The 16,216-nt window shown below is 34.8% G+C and overlaps 1 protein-coding gene across 2 annotated transcripts in view; it reads left to right on the top strand.

Moving 5' to 3' along the window:
* The window catches only part of GABRB1 (gamma-aminobutyric acid type A receptor subunit beta1), a 476,966-nt gene that overhangs the window by 149,025 nt on the left and 311,725 nt on the right, over window positions 1–16,216 (top strand). The window lies entirely within an intron of this gene.

Below are 16,216 nucleotides of genomic sequence, written 5' to 3'. Positions count from 1 at the left end.
ATATTCATTACTTATTGGAAGCATTCCCAAAGTTGGAGTACAAGAGTCTAGGACAATAGAAAAATCTGACTGCTTCAGTTTGCCACCTCATGCTGTTTGAGCTAAAAGTTCTCACTTGCTTTGAGAAAATATGGGTTTATGCTAAAAAAATTTCAGAAGCCAGTTTTTCCTTTAAAATTTTTTGCAAGCACCCCTGCGCACTAATTCATCATAGCATATCATTTGGGCTTAATATACACAGGCCAACAGTTCATTCAGAGTTTCTCACTGTTTCTTTGGCTACTCCAATCATGACCCTGATATTCCATGGCCAATCATAACTGCCTCACTAAGTAATATCATTCCCAAGTTAAACTAACCATCTGGTGTTAGAATTCTGAACATTTCCTCCTTGCCCACACAGTTGCCACCTACCCTTTAATTTTGTGCCAGAACTCATAATGAGGTATCCTTTTTGGGCAAGGTAAATACAGGCTATCTTTGCTTTGTGTCAAAATGAATGTAAAATGACAAAAATTAAGTCAATTCCCAGGAAAGTATGAGACCTTTTTTTTCTCTAGATAAATTTCCCCATTTGAGGCATTCAGAATTGTCCCATTGACCTTACAACTGTTCTAAATTGTCCAAATTTATTCTTTAAAATATGCTATTATTTTTATTAGTAACATCTAAATATTAGTAACTGGTAAATATTATTTTATATACATAAATTTAAATTAAAAAAAAGACTTCACTGGGAACTTATGGTATAATAGTTGGAAATGAGGGAGTGTTTTAATCTGATCTTCCTTTTACTCTTTCTTTTCCCTTTCCTCTTTACAACATCAAAGGAGCCTCCAGGGACAGGAAGGAATCATAAAGATAAACCCTAATCAATCAGCCAACTAACATACAAACTCTTATTAAGAGCCTACCACATACCACTATGCTAGGCACTGTAGATACAAATACTAACCTAAAGAGTTTATTAGAAGACAGATTGGACACACAAAATGACGGTGGTAGTAGTAGCAGCAAAGGGATTTTATGGACTGATTGATTGCAAAGAGGCCATTTTATTATCAGTAGACAGCCATTGTCTATTTCTCCCTCGCTCTGCCTCACTAAATATCTACCCAACACCAAAAGATCAGGATCTCTTGACTGTCTGCTCATATATGAATTAATCAGTTAAGCATTTATTACATAGCAAGTTTATTGAGCTTACTTACATATACCTGTATATATAAGCACAGTACTAAGTGCTTAAGTGCTCCTATTCTAACAAATAGAAAAATAAGACAGTTTCTGTTTTCAAGGAGCTCAAATTCTAATGAAAGAGAAAGCACAAGTGTAAGTTTTCAGATATCAGGAAAGGTCCTGCGGTTTGGAATACAGTGGTGAAGCAGACGGCAATCTCTCTTCTTAAAATGTCATTTCCATTGCTATAATCATATCAAAATATGATTCGCTTCATCAGTGGAGAGCACTAATGAGCATATAAAGGTAGCAAGATGTGAAATATAGGTGACTGACTGTAGAGGCTGCAGTGGATACCGAGATTATAGGCACAAATAGGTATAAATAGGTAGGCAGCATAGTTCATACAAAAGAACATCTTCCAAGAGGATGAATGGACCAAACCATAACGCTGATTCTCCTTCAAGGTGGGCCAATCCATCGATAAACAGTTATTAAACTCCTACTATGTGCCAGATACTGTGCTAAGGACTGAGAATATAAATATAAAAAAGAAACACAGTCCTTGCCCTTAAGGAATTTACAATCCAAAGAGTGAAGACAACACATAAAAAGAAACTGAAAAGTTGTGGGTTGGGGAGAAGGTAACTGGAGCAGGGGGATGATGGAGTCCACTCCAAAGGAGTGTAGCCAAGGACAAATGGAAATTTAGCTGACTATTCTGAGAGCCATCTTTTTGGGTTTTTTTTCCTCTCTTTTTTTATTAGACATTTATTAATATTCGTTTTTAATCTGTTTACATACTTTATGCCCCTACTTTCCCCTTCACCCCCTGCTCTCCCCCCACCCATGGCCAACGCACATTTCCACTGGTTGTACCATGTGTCCTTGTTCAGGGTCTATTTCCCATTCATGTCCGCCTCAGCCCATGCATTCAAGCAATTGTTTATCTTATATGTTTCCTCTCCTGCAGTCCTTCCTCTGAATGTGGGTAGCATCTTTACCATAAATCTCTCAGAGCTGTCTTGTGTCATTGCAGTGCTGCTGGTACAGGAGCCCATTACATTTGATTTTACCATAGTATATCAGTCTCTGTATACAATGTTCTTCTGGCTCTGCTCCTTTCGCTCTGCATCACTTCCTGGAGGTCTCTCCAATTTGCATTTTTTGTTTTTTTTTAAGAGAGCCATCTTTAAAGAGAGATTCTGGGATGGAGTACTGATAAGGTGTGAGTACCAAAGTTAACGAAATGTTGCAGTATGATGCATTTTCTAGAGCCATGGTGAGGTACAGTTCAAAGGAGTACAGCTGACATGAAATGAAAAGATGGTCAATCTGATGGTAAGATTATAAAACCACAAGACTTAGAGTTGAAAGGCAAATAGAGCATTAGTCTAATTCCTTAATTTTTCAGTAAGAAAGCTGAGTCCCTTAATTTCCTTATTTGTAAAATGGGAATAATGTTTGCATTACTTCCCTCCTGTAAAAGCTCTTGGAAAACTGTGAAGCAGGAACTGTCTTTCTTTTTCACATTTATTTTTCTTGTTCAGTCATTTCAGTCACATCCAACTCTTCATGACATCATTCAGGGTGTTCTTGGCAAAGATACTAGAGCAGTTTGTCATTCCTTCTCCAGTTCATTTTACAGATATGGAAACTAAGACAAAGAGAGTTAAATGACTTACCTAGGGTCACATAGCTAGTGTCTGAGGCCAGAATTGAACTCAGGAAGATGATTCTTTCTGATCTCAGGCCTGGCGCTATACTAGTGATGGGTAAACTTTTTAAAGAGGGGGCCAAAGGAAAGAAAATGCTCATCTGTCAGTCTGTTTCTAAGGCAACTCTTTTGAAGTTTCATTGTATTTTATCCTACTCATTGTATTCATCAGATTAGGAATAATGTCGAGCAGCCCAATAGAACATTTCAGGGGTCTGCATCTGGCCCGTGGGACATAGTTTGCCCATCACTGCATTATACCATCCATTTGCCATTAATTGAGTGAGTGTTTGAAGTGACTTCAAACTGTCCTGGGCTAAGACAAAGTAGGAATTGTTGGTGTTTTGAGGAAAGTGCAAATTTATAACTTAAAAATCAATTAGCAAGGCACTTGGGACAACACTACTTAAAAGTGCTAAGAAACATTACAAAGTTGCTGACAAGATAAGCAGAAGTTGCACAAGAGGAGTTGGAATTTTGTCAGAGAAACCTTTTTACCCAGTCAGAGGAAACAGCTAGAAACTGCCCAATAGATGCATGTAGATACCCAGGCACATAAGTATAGGTTGTTCCACAGACTGTTTCAGATGTTTATGAGGTTCTTAATCAATTGGCTCAGCACTGAAGGCAGGAAGTACCAAGAAAATGACTGGGAAGTCAATCAGGCATGGATGAAGAAGCAAGGGATTTTGCCTAGGGTACCAGGTCCAGAAGATAGCAGAATAGAGCATGGCAGGACAAAGATATCCCCTTAGCATTCTTTCTCTTTTTTTTTTTAAATTTTCTAATTTGGATTAGTTATGTTATAAAAGAAAATGCAAACCAAAATATATATCTTTGTTTGTTTATGTGTGTGTGTGTGTGTGAGCATGTGTGTGTGTGAACATTCAGACTCTGAACAGAGCCCCAGCCACAAGCTCTGATGTTCTAGTGCAGGGGTTGGCAACGTATGGCTCTCGAGCCATATCTGCCTCTTTTGAGGGCCAGATATGACTCTTTCTGCAGGAGCCATAAAGTCAAGATAGAAGGCTCCCTCATGGATATTGCCGCGCGAGATGAATCCTGGTCTTCAGTTTGGCTTGGTAGGTGTGCTGTGTGTTCCTCCTTCTGCCCTCCTTTCACTCTTTCCACACCCGTTACTGACATCTTGGGGTTCTGAATAGTGATTGATCACTTTTGTCTACATTCTCTACCCCTCTGCCTCTGATTTACATGGCTTTATCTCAGTGCATTCATGGGTCTGCACTCCCTATTTGTGGGATTGTTATTGTTTTTAACCTTTCTACCTGCTCTTAAAGGGGAACTATAGTCAGATGACATCTTTACATATACTTCATTAGTGAGAAGCATTTCTCCCCAGTAGTTGTTTCATTTGATACAGAATGATTGAGTAGGCAATCCTAGCCAGTTTTCCATGAAAAGGTACCATCCTCCCCCACTACTTACTAATGTTATTTTCTGTAATCTCCTGATCTCCTACTTAATTTATGTGGCCAAATGGCTTAACCAGCAGGCCGGCAGCTTTTTCTTCTCCTGTTGCCTGACTTGAGAGAGGGAGAGGAAAAAGTATTCTTCCCTGAATTTTTCTCTCTTTATTTCAGCAATTTTCTTAGTGTAAAGGAGTTTTATATGTATGTGTGCAGTTATATCAGTACTATAGTGCCCCATTAAGTCTTGTTTTTTGATTAATAATCAGCAAAACCATGCAGCACCAGAAGTCACATTAATATACTTTATTCATCATTGGTTAGCATATAATAACGTTATTAAAATAGTTCAGAGACTTATTGTACTTTAAAAGTGTTGTTCTTACATAAAATGCACATATTTACTTGTATTCAGTATTAAACATATTGTACGGCTCTCACGAAATTACATTTTAAAAAATGTGGCGTTTTTGGCTCTCACGGCCAAAAAGGTTGCAGACCCCTGTTCTAGTGCTTCTCTCTCCCTGGGACTGTAACCCAGAATGCCGACCTAGATCCTAGATCCACATATGGGCAATGCAGTAGAGTCCTATTCCCAGTGCTAGAAAGATATCTCTGTAATCTCCATCTGACCAGCTGTCAGATACCCTTATAGTTCATAGGCTGAGGGCTCTGGTAGCCTTATCTCCGAATTTATTTGCCCTGAAAACCTGGGATAATTTGTGTGGGGCCAGGGCCTCTCTCCTGGTCTATGGAGCTTCAATCTGCTGTAGTCATACCGGGGTATTGCCTATACTTAACTCTAGGTCACGCTCACCTGGCATGACAGTCCTTTCCTGCCAAAATCCTAGGTTGTCTTGGGCAGTAAAATAATTTCATCCCATCCTGTTACATGTTCTGCTCTTCTAGAATTCACTTTAAGGTATTTTTTACGTTGTTTGGAAGGGAATCTGGGAAAGCTCAAGTGATATCCTGACTTTTCTCCACTATCTTGGCTGTGTCAAGAAGCTGTGGTGTGCCAAAACTGAACCAAAGAAGATAAAGTCAAGTGCTAATAAACTTTGGTCTGTAAATATGAACTTGTATTTCTCAGAACTTGGTTAGGAAATGAGGAATATCTTAGTACAAAATGATGACACTTATAGTAGTAGTATCAAACTCAAATAGAAATAGCAGCCACTAATCCGTCCATCTTTGTCATCTTCATATTGTTATCTATTTCATAGTATTTTTACTTGTTTTGTTAAATATTTACCAATTTCATTTTAATCTGGTCCAGGCCATTTGAGAGTGTTGAAAGCCACATGTTTAACACCTCTGAACTAGAGCATGTGGTAACAGGGGAAGGCAAACCTTCAGGGAAATGGGATCTGGTGAAGCCAAAAATCATTCCCCTTACTCAGCATGCAGAACATGATTGAGGATAAGTAGTACTGGAGATAATTTAATAGGAAGTTAACTAGAGTGATATGTGGGTTACCATGGTGACAACATGATTTATTTTTTTCCTCTCCCATATTTAATGGGACACAGGACATATGCCAGTGCATTCTTACCAAAAGGAACCATGTTTTTAAGATTCAGAACACACACTTGGGACCTCCCTCAGCTCTGGTAACTACAAAATTAGAGCCAGAGGGGGCTGTGATATCTCCAGAGTACAGAGACTTACAGAATATATTTACTAAGAAGGAACAGACAAGTTGCCAACTCACCAAGTTCATAATTATTCATTTGTTCTTTCTGAAATATCCCATCACTACTTTTTGAGTGGATTTATGAACTAAATGAGTAAAGGAATTTAATCCTGAAAGTATATATCTTAAAGAATGTGAAGGACTTCTTAAAATCTTTGTTGGTATCTTTTAATTTGCTTTACCTTCATTTCCAAATATATCTCTTTGTCTTTTTCTATTCAGTGAGACATTCCTAAAAATGAGAAAAATAATAAAAAGAAAGAGAAAAAAGCTATTCAGAATTACTGATCAAAGCATTAGCCAAATATGATAGATTATTTAATATTCTACAACAATATTCTACAACTACGGGGTAACCAGTTTTCCCACCTCTGCAAAGAAATTTTTTCAACATTTCTCCAAGACCAAGCTTAGTCACTGTAGTTACGTAGCATATAAATTGTCATTGTTGTTGTTTTCTATTTACATTGTTGCCGTCATATAGATTATTTCCTCTATTCCAAATATTTCACTCTCCAGTATATACTTTTGCCTGTGCTTTTATTGATTCTTCATATTCATGATTTCTTAAGGCAAAATTGATTTTATCCAACTATTGTAGACACAAGAGATCATACCTCTTCCCTCTGCCCATAGAATAAGTCAACAAGGAAGACAAATCAAGAACCATTTATAATAGATGAACTATTGAGGGGCAAGCAGTATTCTAAGCACTTTTAAATAATTAAATCCAAAAAAAGTTTGAAAAAAAATCTCTGCGCTCAAGGAATTCACATTCTAATGAGACAAGTAAACATCTATATAAAAGTAAGATGTATACATGATAAATTGTAGATAATCAACAAAGGGAAGACACTAACATTAAGGGGAAGGATAAGAGGCTTCTTGTAGAAGGTGGAATTTTAGCTGAGTCTTGAAAGAATATGTGTGTCTTAACTGAAAATCAATAGAATGTAATCAACAGAATATTTGGCCCAAACTGTTACTTTCTACTTTTCATTTCATACATCCTAGAAGGGCCCAAGAAACTACAATTCATAGGAAACTGGCTTTATAGAAGGAAAGTAAGTTTATGAAAGTTAAGACTGATAAGTGGAAATTGATCTCTTACAGTGCATGTTGATACCAAATAGTGGGTCATGTTTTGAGGTCTAGTAACCAACAATACTTGTCTCTTCCTCCAGTATATACTAGATGATCTTTTTTTCTGACAGAATGTATCTATGGATCCCCAACATCATTCCTCAAAAAACAAAAAGTAGCTTCTTCTTCAAATTATACCACTCCCACTTCTTTTACCAGAACATCTTTCTTTCTTACTTCCAAGAATTTAATGATCTTTCTTGCCTTTCTCCCCCATGTGATATTCTTCCATGCTCTTATGGAAGTTAGGATTCTTTTATGCCTCTTCATATATTTTTTCTTTCATATTTTCCCATTAAAGCACTTCTATTTCTTAAAGGAACACTTTTCCCTCAGATAATCTGGAGAGTGGCAAGGGATTCCTCTTCCTTCTCTTCTAGGAGCCTGAACTTTGAGCAGAGAGAACCCAAAAAAAGGTAATTTAGTTCCACTTTGAGTCTATCAGGGAGAAAATGGATAGAAGAGGTGATTAATCCATATCATAGGCTCTCAGACCATTATGGTCAAAGGAGGATCCTGTCTTCCTTTAGTGGAATTTAGTGGCAAATGTTTATTTAAATAAATAATTTTGTAGTAAACCAGCATCTATAGAAGATAAGAAAAAGTACTAGAAAATATAATTTACAGATTCAAATGAGAATTATTGGAGCATATTCTTTATGGATTAGGTCACAGAAGTGCTGAGAAGATGGAATGTTGGATGTTTTCAAGGGGAACAACAACAAAGATTACTTGCTAATTTTCTGTTTTTATAGAGGAAAGGTTCCACCTATGACACATTAATGATGTTTCACCAATTTCCCTCAATTTACAAGGGTTCTAGTGCATCAAAACAAAGGGAAACAAAGTTGATATGTTTTATATCAACTTTCAGACCTATGCTTTGAGATCTTGAACATTGTATGTGGTTGCAATTGGAGCACGGTAGGGAGTAAAGGAGGGAAAAAAGGATATGAAAGAAAGTGTCTACCTTAATCAAAATCTGGCTTTGTAAATTAATTGGCTCTATTCTCATATAGGTAGGGACCTGCTTCTCATTGTCTTAGTTGAATTGTTTGTAGCATCCCAGAGTCCAAGGGCTTACCCCTCTGTGCAAATGGTCAGTTGGTTCATAAGGGACTTCATCAAAAATTAAAGAACATGAAATTGAGTTTATCTTAGCCTAAATTTCTTACATAAATTAGTTCTCTTTAGCCAGTGCTTCAGACTCCCAAACATGCTATAGTTAAAACAATCATCTCAATATTCACTCATGGCTTTTTTAAGAAGTCTATGAAATCTAATAAACAAAATACATACCCATATATATATATATATATGTGTGTGTATGTGTGTGTGTATAAATATATACATTTTAGCAAACAATATCATTTCATTAACATTCACAAGGAAAGGATGACATTTGCATTAGCAAAAATTCTAAATGGCAAATACGTGTATGTTTATATATATATATATATATGGGGGGAGAGTAAGTATATTTGTGTGCATATATATTATGAGAAGGGTGAGAGCAGTCACAAACCAGATTAGTTCTAGCTTAGCTGGTCCTGACATATTTTACTATAAGAGAAAAAAAATTCATGCAATTAATTAAGGTTACTGAAAAATTATTCCTACTACTTACATTCTCCTAGAAGAGATATACCATCTGGCAAAAGGTCCATATATGGATAAATTTCATGACATATTTGTGACCATTCTTAGGCCATTTTATTATCCAGATCACTCTGAACAATTGTGTCACTCGTCTTTGTCCAAATTGCCCTCGATAGCCCTTAATATGTGTGACTTTTGGAAGAATATAGTCAAACTATATGGCTTAGAACACAAATAGTGTCAGGTGGGAGGACTGAAAGTTATGATAACATTTTTGATAGGCTTTCAGAAGAGACTGAGAGGAATTCATTTGCCCTTCACAATAGCACCATAGCTATAAGTTAATGTTCAAATGCAAATACATAACTAGAAGACAAGTCTCTGTTTTGCAATGTAAATATGTTACCAAATCTGCAATGAGTAATATAATACATGGGGCATCTAGATAGTCTCCTAGGCATTACCCATCTGGCCCTGATCCCCAATAACTTTCTGATAGGTATTTCAGTGACACAACAGCATCCCGTTTGGGGGAGCATGGGAAGGACAGATACATCTATGTAGGACCCAAGGAACGCAATGAGCTTAGAACAATAAAGAGAACCAATTGAGTGCTATAAATTGCACAATGTGAACTCCCCCTTCAGGAAGACCAAATATTGTGATTCTATATAATTCCTAAATACAGCCCCTACACACAGGCATTAAACTGACATGGCCGTGGGGGGATTAGCTGTTATTTGAATAGAAATGTTATGTTATATAAAATAAGGCTGATGAGAATAGAATATATTGAACACAGAGTCATCCTCAAAGTCAAGATGACTTGGATTCAAGAACTAGCTCTGATGTATGGTGGCAATGTGTGACCCTGTGAGAAGGTTAGTCACTTACCTTCTCAGTTTTCTGGGTATCTCTCTAAGAAGATAAGTTCAAAAAAAGGTATTGACCTTTATTCCTTCACAAGTGGACTATTGCAGTAGCTTGAGGCTTGGTTTCCCCGCCTCAAGTGTCTCCTCACTTAAGTCTATCCTCCAAAAAGCTGTCATAATGATTTTACTAAAGCACAGATATCACCTTTCCTACTCAGTAAACTTGATAGTTGATAGTCTTCCTTATATTAAACAATTTCTGAATTCCTAGTATAAATTCCATTTGGCCACAATGTATAATATTTGTAATAGATTGTTGTACTTTCATATAGTATTTTACTTAGGATTTTTGCATCCATATTCATTAATGAAATTGGACTATAATTTTCTTTGTTTTTGTTCACCTTGGTTTTGGTATCAGCACCATATTTGTTAATAAAACTTTTGTTCTTTACTTGTTATTCAAATAATTTATTTAATATTGGAATTAGTTGATCTTTAAATATTTAGTGGAATTCACTTCTAAATCCATCTGATCCTGATGCTTTTCTCTTAGGAAGTTCATTTATGACCTTTTCAATTTATTTTTCTAAAATAAGTTTATTTAAAAATTATATTTCCTCCTCTAATAGTCCAGGAAGTTTATTTTTATAAGTATTCTTCCATTTTACTTTCATTGTTAAATTAGTTTGCATATAACTGAACAAAATAACTCCTAATAATGTTTTATTTTATTTACCTTTTCTTTCTTTAATACTAGTAATTTGATTTTCTTCTTTCTTTTTAAAAATTCATATTAATCAATGGTTTATCTATTTTGTTGATTTTTTTCATAGAATTAGCTCCTAGATTTTTTTTTTACTAATTTAATGATTTTCTTATATTCAATTTAATTGATCTCACCTTTATTTTTTAGGATTTCTAATTTGGTATTTAGTTGGGGATTTTAATTTGTTTTCCCTAGTTTTTAAAATTGTGTTCCCAATTCTTTGATCCTTTATTTATTAATATAACCATTCAAAGATATAAATTTTCCTCTAATTACTTATTTGTCCCATAGATTTTGAAATGATGCCTCATTATCATTTTCTTTTATGGAATTATTTATTATTTCCATGATTTGCTTTTTAAGCTACTTATTCTTTAAGACGAAGTGATTTAGTCTATAATTCATTTTTACCTTTTGTTGTCATGTTCCCTTATTATATATGGTACTTATTGCATTATGGTTTGAAATGGATGCATTTAATATTTCTACTTTTCTACATTTAACTTTGTTTTTGTGCCCCAAAATATGATCAATTTCTGTAAAGGTACCATTTATTGCTAAGAAGAAGGTATCCTCCTTTCTATTTCCATTCAGTTTTCTCTAGATGTCTATCATATTTCTCATATTTAACTTATCTAAGTTCATCTCCTTGACTTCTATCTTTTTTTGGCTAGATTTATCCAGTTCTGAGAGGGAAAAATTGAAGTGCTACACTATTATTGTTTTATTATCTATTTCCATCTATACCTCATTTAGTTTTTCCTTTAATAATTTGGATGCTATAATATTTGGGGCATACAAATTTAATATTGATAATTCTTCATTATCTTTGATACCTTTTAACAAAATAATTTCCCTTTTTATTCCTCTTGATTATGTCTATTTTATTTTTAACTTTGTCAGTAATCAAGATGAGTATCTCTCTAAGAATAATATATTCTGCTCCAACTCTTTACATTTACTCTATATTTGACTTTCATTTTAAAGTGCCTTTATTGTAAACAAAATATTGTTGGGTTTTGGTTTTTTATCTATCTGCTATGCTATCCATTTTGCTATCCATTTTTATTTTATGGGTGAATTCATCCCATTCATATTAAGAGTCAAAATTCCTGGTTGTACATTTCCCTCCATTCTTTTTTCTCACTATTTGTCCTTCTCTTCCTCTCTTTTAGCTGTTTCCTTTCTCAGATTCCCAATTTCTTCTTTCTACTACCTCTCCAATTTTTACTCTTTTTTAGAAATATTCCTTCATTCTCTCCCTTTGCCTTCTTAATTCCAAATTGGTCTACCTTTCTAAGTGTCCCACCTTTGTCCCTATCCCTTTACCTTTTAGCTTTTATCCTATGCACCTTTACAAAAGTTCCTTCCTTATCCACAAAGCCTGTCCAATATTTTTATATGAATTTGATTATAAAAACCCCTACCTTATCTTGTCTGTCTTCTCACTTTACCTCCCTATTTCTTGACATGCACTCCCTTCTCGGTATCATTTCCTTCTTACCTATTTGCTCTACCTTCCCTTAATATACCCTCTTTTCTCTTAGTCCCCTAGTGCTTTAAGGGGACTCTTCAATTCTTCTTTCTTCTATTCCATTGCCTTCCTATTTTCTGTATGTTAAGACTTTTACCCTCTAATTGTATATGTTGTTAAATTAGAGTCCTAATACTACCAGCCCTTCATCCCCTCCTCCCCTTCTCTATGAAAGTTCTTCTACTCATTCCCCTTTTAAATGATAGAATTGTTCCTTTTTACAACTTCCTGCTCTATTATATTATCATTTTAGTTCATTCTATTATACTCAAATTTACCTCATTTTCTGTCTATACGTATATTCTCTTTTAAAGAACTCAGCTAATGATACCATTTTTAAGGTTTATACATGACATTATCCCACATAAGAAGTAAACAATTTGACCTCTTGGATTGTTTATATTTGTTTTTTCATGTTTACTCTTATGTTTCTCATAAATCAGATTTTCTACTAAGTTCTGGGTTTTTCCCCCAAGAAAGCTGAAACTCCTATAGCTTGTTAAATATCCATTTTTCCCTTGTATAATTATGCTCAGTTTTTCTGGTTGTGTTATTCTTGGTTCTAAACGCAGTTTCTTTGCTCTTTGAATATTGTGTTCCATGCACTGTGTTCTTTTAATATTGAAACTGCTTAGTCTTGTGTTATTTTTACTATAGCTCCACAGTATTTCAATTATCTTTTTATTGGTGTATTTGGCATTTTTTCTCTAATCTGGGATCTTCAGAGCTTAGCAGTTGTGTTCCTGTGCATTTTCATCTTAGAGTCTCTTTGTGATAGTAATAAGTGAAGTTTTTCAACTTCTATTTTACCCTATGATTCTAGAAATTCTGGGCAGTTTTCCTTGATGATTTCTTGGGACATATTATATAAACAATTTTTGGTCATAACTTTCTGGGAGTCCAACAATTCTTGCATTATCTCTCTTTGATCTGTTTTCCATGGTGGGTTTTTTTTGTGTATGTGTGTCATGTCTTCAATTATTTCTTCTTTTTTTAAAAATTTGGTTTTATTATCTCTTGTTGCCTTAAGGAATCATTAGTTTCCTCTTGTATAATTCTAATTCTTAATGAACTTTTTTTGCACTAATTTCTGGGTCTTTTTTTCCACTTGAGTATTCTTTCAAATTTTCCTGATTTTTCTTGCACTGCTTTTATTTTATTCTTTTTTAAAAAATTTTACCAGTCATTTTGATCTTTGTTCTGCCAATTTGACTTTGATGCCTCTGGAAGAGAGAGTAAGACTGATGCCTTTATGAAACTCTACCTCACTTAAATCCAATTTATGCATGTCAAGACATCACTTTGTGATGTCATTGGTCCTCTTGGAAATGAATGTTACATAAATAGCAACCCTCCATTTTAAGCAATGTAAAGAGTACTGTGGCTTTTTAATATTCTAAAAACTAAACGCAGAGGTACAAGGATCAGAATGGAAATTGATAGACAATTGGATTGCAGTAGCCAGTGTTTTATTCAAAAAGAATTCCGACCAACATTGTTTTGGCCAGGAGATCAGACGGAGTACAATCCATAAGAAAAAAAAAAAGGTTACCATTGAATGCTACATAGCTAGTACTGGGGCCTTATAAGTTAAAGAACATAATGTTTAGGTCTTTCTAAAGTGCTGCAATTATTACTGACATATGGACTTTAAACTGGGCAATCTTGAGATATATTTACAATGAAGTTTGTGGCAGTGTGGGAGCAAGTACTGAATGGAATGAATGAACATGTCTCTAGGGAATCTTGCAGAGCAGTTTGGTGTTGTTGGTCAACATGGTTTTTATGATTTCTTAGGCTCATTCTGTCTCTGACTACTGACCTTCTGGAGGAAGCAGCCAAGAGCTTGGGTGGATTGACTGCCTTCCATTCTCAAGCCCTATGACATTTCTGGAAATGCACACAGAGTACATGACATAGGAGATATGATTGATCTTGTTTCACAGCTTCTGCCTAGAGCCACATATGTGACTTTCAATAACTGAGCTCAGTACCCTGCCAATCAACAAACACATATTAATATATTTACTATGTGCATTTTGCTTGGCACTGGGTTAAAACAAAAACAAAAGAAAAATGAAACAACTTCTGTTTTCAAGGCTTTGTCCCTAGAGAACATGAACATTGTGATATGTAGGACTAAAGGGGAGAAGAGACAAAGGTGGATGATTCAATTGTATTCCTATAGTAATCAAAGAAATAGGCCATTCATGAGTCTGTATTCCACAATTAGTGTGTGAGTTAGTGGTAGTTCACTTGGTTGTTTTGTTGTTCCTTCATAAGAATTCTATTTCTATTCATTTTGGAGCAATGTTTTGAAGTTCATTCCAAAGATAAATCCCTGAGTTATCTGGATAGGATTCTTGCAGATGGATGTGAATATAGAATATCAGTCACATACAAAACACCTGCCAGAGTTCCACCTGGCAGCATAGATGTGTTGGAAACATTTGAGTTGGTCATCATAGGGAATGGCATTGTGCTGTTGCAGAGGTAGCTTTGTGTTTTCTTTTTGTTGATAGCTCCCTTCTACTATATTTCTTTCTTTCTTCTAATTAGGCTGAATCTCCATTGAATTGGTTACACAATTTCGGAACAGCCAGAGATAAATGACTTGGGAGAAGAAAATAAGTGAAAGAAGTAAAAAGATATCCATTTTTAGTTTTTCTTCTCTGGATTTCTGATGACCTTCAGCTTTAGTGTACTTTGAGTCCTATATTTTATTTTGAGTTGCTCTAATGATGATACTCATTTGCTTTTGTTAGGGCAAATAGAATAAATTATAGTTAACATATGAGCTAGGACTACATCCAGGGTTCATTCCCTTTCTATGGCCAGATTCAGGTACGATAACAATGCCCAGTTTTAAAGCTCATTAAGTTTATGAACCACTTTCTTTTTAGTAACCCAATGAGGCTATTGTTGATTCATGTTGTACAGATATCATTATGCTCTTTTTACAGATGAGAAAACTGAAGCATAGAAATTAAATAATTTCCCCAGGCTCACATCACAGTACTATTAAGCACTAGTATTTGGACTTGAATTCAATTCTCACTCACTAAGTCCAGTGCTCTTTACACTATACCAGGCTTACTCAACCCCATTATGAATATGGGAATCAACATCCCTGAATTTCAAACTGATAAGTAAGAAGTGGTGGAATGTAATGGGAAGAATATTGAATTTGAGGTCCTAGCTTTTAGTTCCAAATCTTTCAGTAACAGGCTATGTTTCATTTTGCCTAATGAATTTTAGCATTTATTAAACACATTCTTTACATAAAATATTTAACATCCATGGAACAAAATCTCTTAATCTGGACAAGGGACTAGATAATTATTGAGGTCACTCACAGCTCTAAAATTCCATTATTCTATCCCTATTAATGGATTGTTGAGTACATCTGTTATTTTGTCCTTTGTAAGCTCCCTCATTTAATGCACCCCAAACCCTCCATATTTCTCTTGTTCTGTGATGCATTTCCATGTTATTCACTGGAAGTTTTTTTTTCTATTTTAATATATCAGAAGTACTTAAGAACTTTCAAACTATCTCACTATCATTTTTCATTGCTGATACAAGATCAATCCATATCCTTTTCTGTAGGAAGCCAATAAGAGAAACAGTGAAAGACAGATCTTGAGACTTTTCTGTTTCAAGATTCCATTTTTGATGATGTCTCTTATGCTCTTTCTTCCATGCAAGTTGATCATAATATACTATTAGCTTGTATATACTCATCAATTAAATTATCTGTAATTTTAACTCTTCTAAAATCATCCCTTTCTATGATTTGTATCCACATAGGATAACTAGAAGAGAATTGGTGCAAAAGAGTTGTGTTTTCCCCTTGTTTACTTACAATTGAAAGTACTACATAAGTTTCCATATATAATCAATTTGATCTTTCACAAAATTCCATACACAGTTTACTTTTCTTCTAAAAATTTCCAAGATATAAACCATAAGAGACTAATTTTTGTTCCGACCATCCAAACCTTATGTGATACATTTGGCATAATCATTTTTCAGGCACTTTTCCTTTCCAGCATGATTGTTCAATAATGTCTTATTATAGATTTAGTTGAGGAATGTTCCAGGACTTAATACAATCAGTATGTCATGTCTTATGAGAATTGAGTGTTTGTAGAACCTCAGCCGACACTGGAAATCTTCCTTTTGTTCAACCTGATTCAGAACATTTTATGATAATGATTATGCCAAAATTATCAAAATTTTGGGGATTTTTTTGATATACCGCTCAATCTCAAACATA

The sequence above is a fragment of the Gracilinanus agilis genome, chromosome 6 (assembly GCF_016433145.1).
Source record: "Gracilinanus agilis isolate LMUSP501 chromosome 6, AgileGrace, whole genome shotgun sequence".
Taxonomy (NCBI): Eukaryota; Metazoa; Chordata; class Mammalia; order Didelphimorphia; family Didelphidae; genus Gracilinanus; species Gracilinanus agilis.
This window is presented reverse-complemented; position numbering and strand designations above follow the sequence as displayed.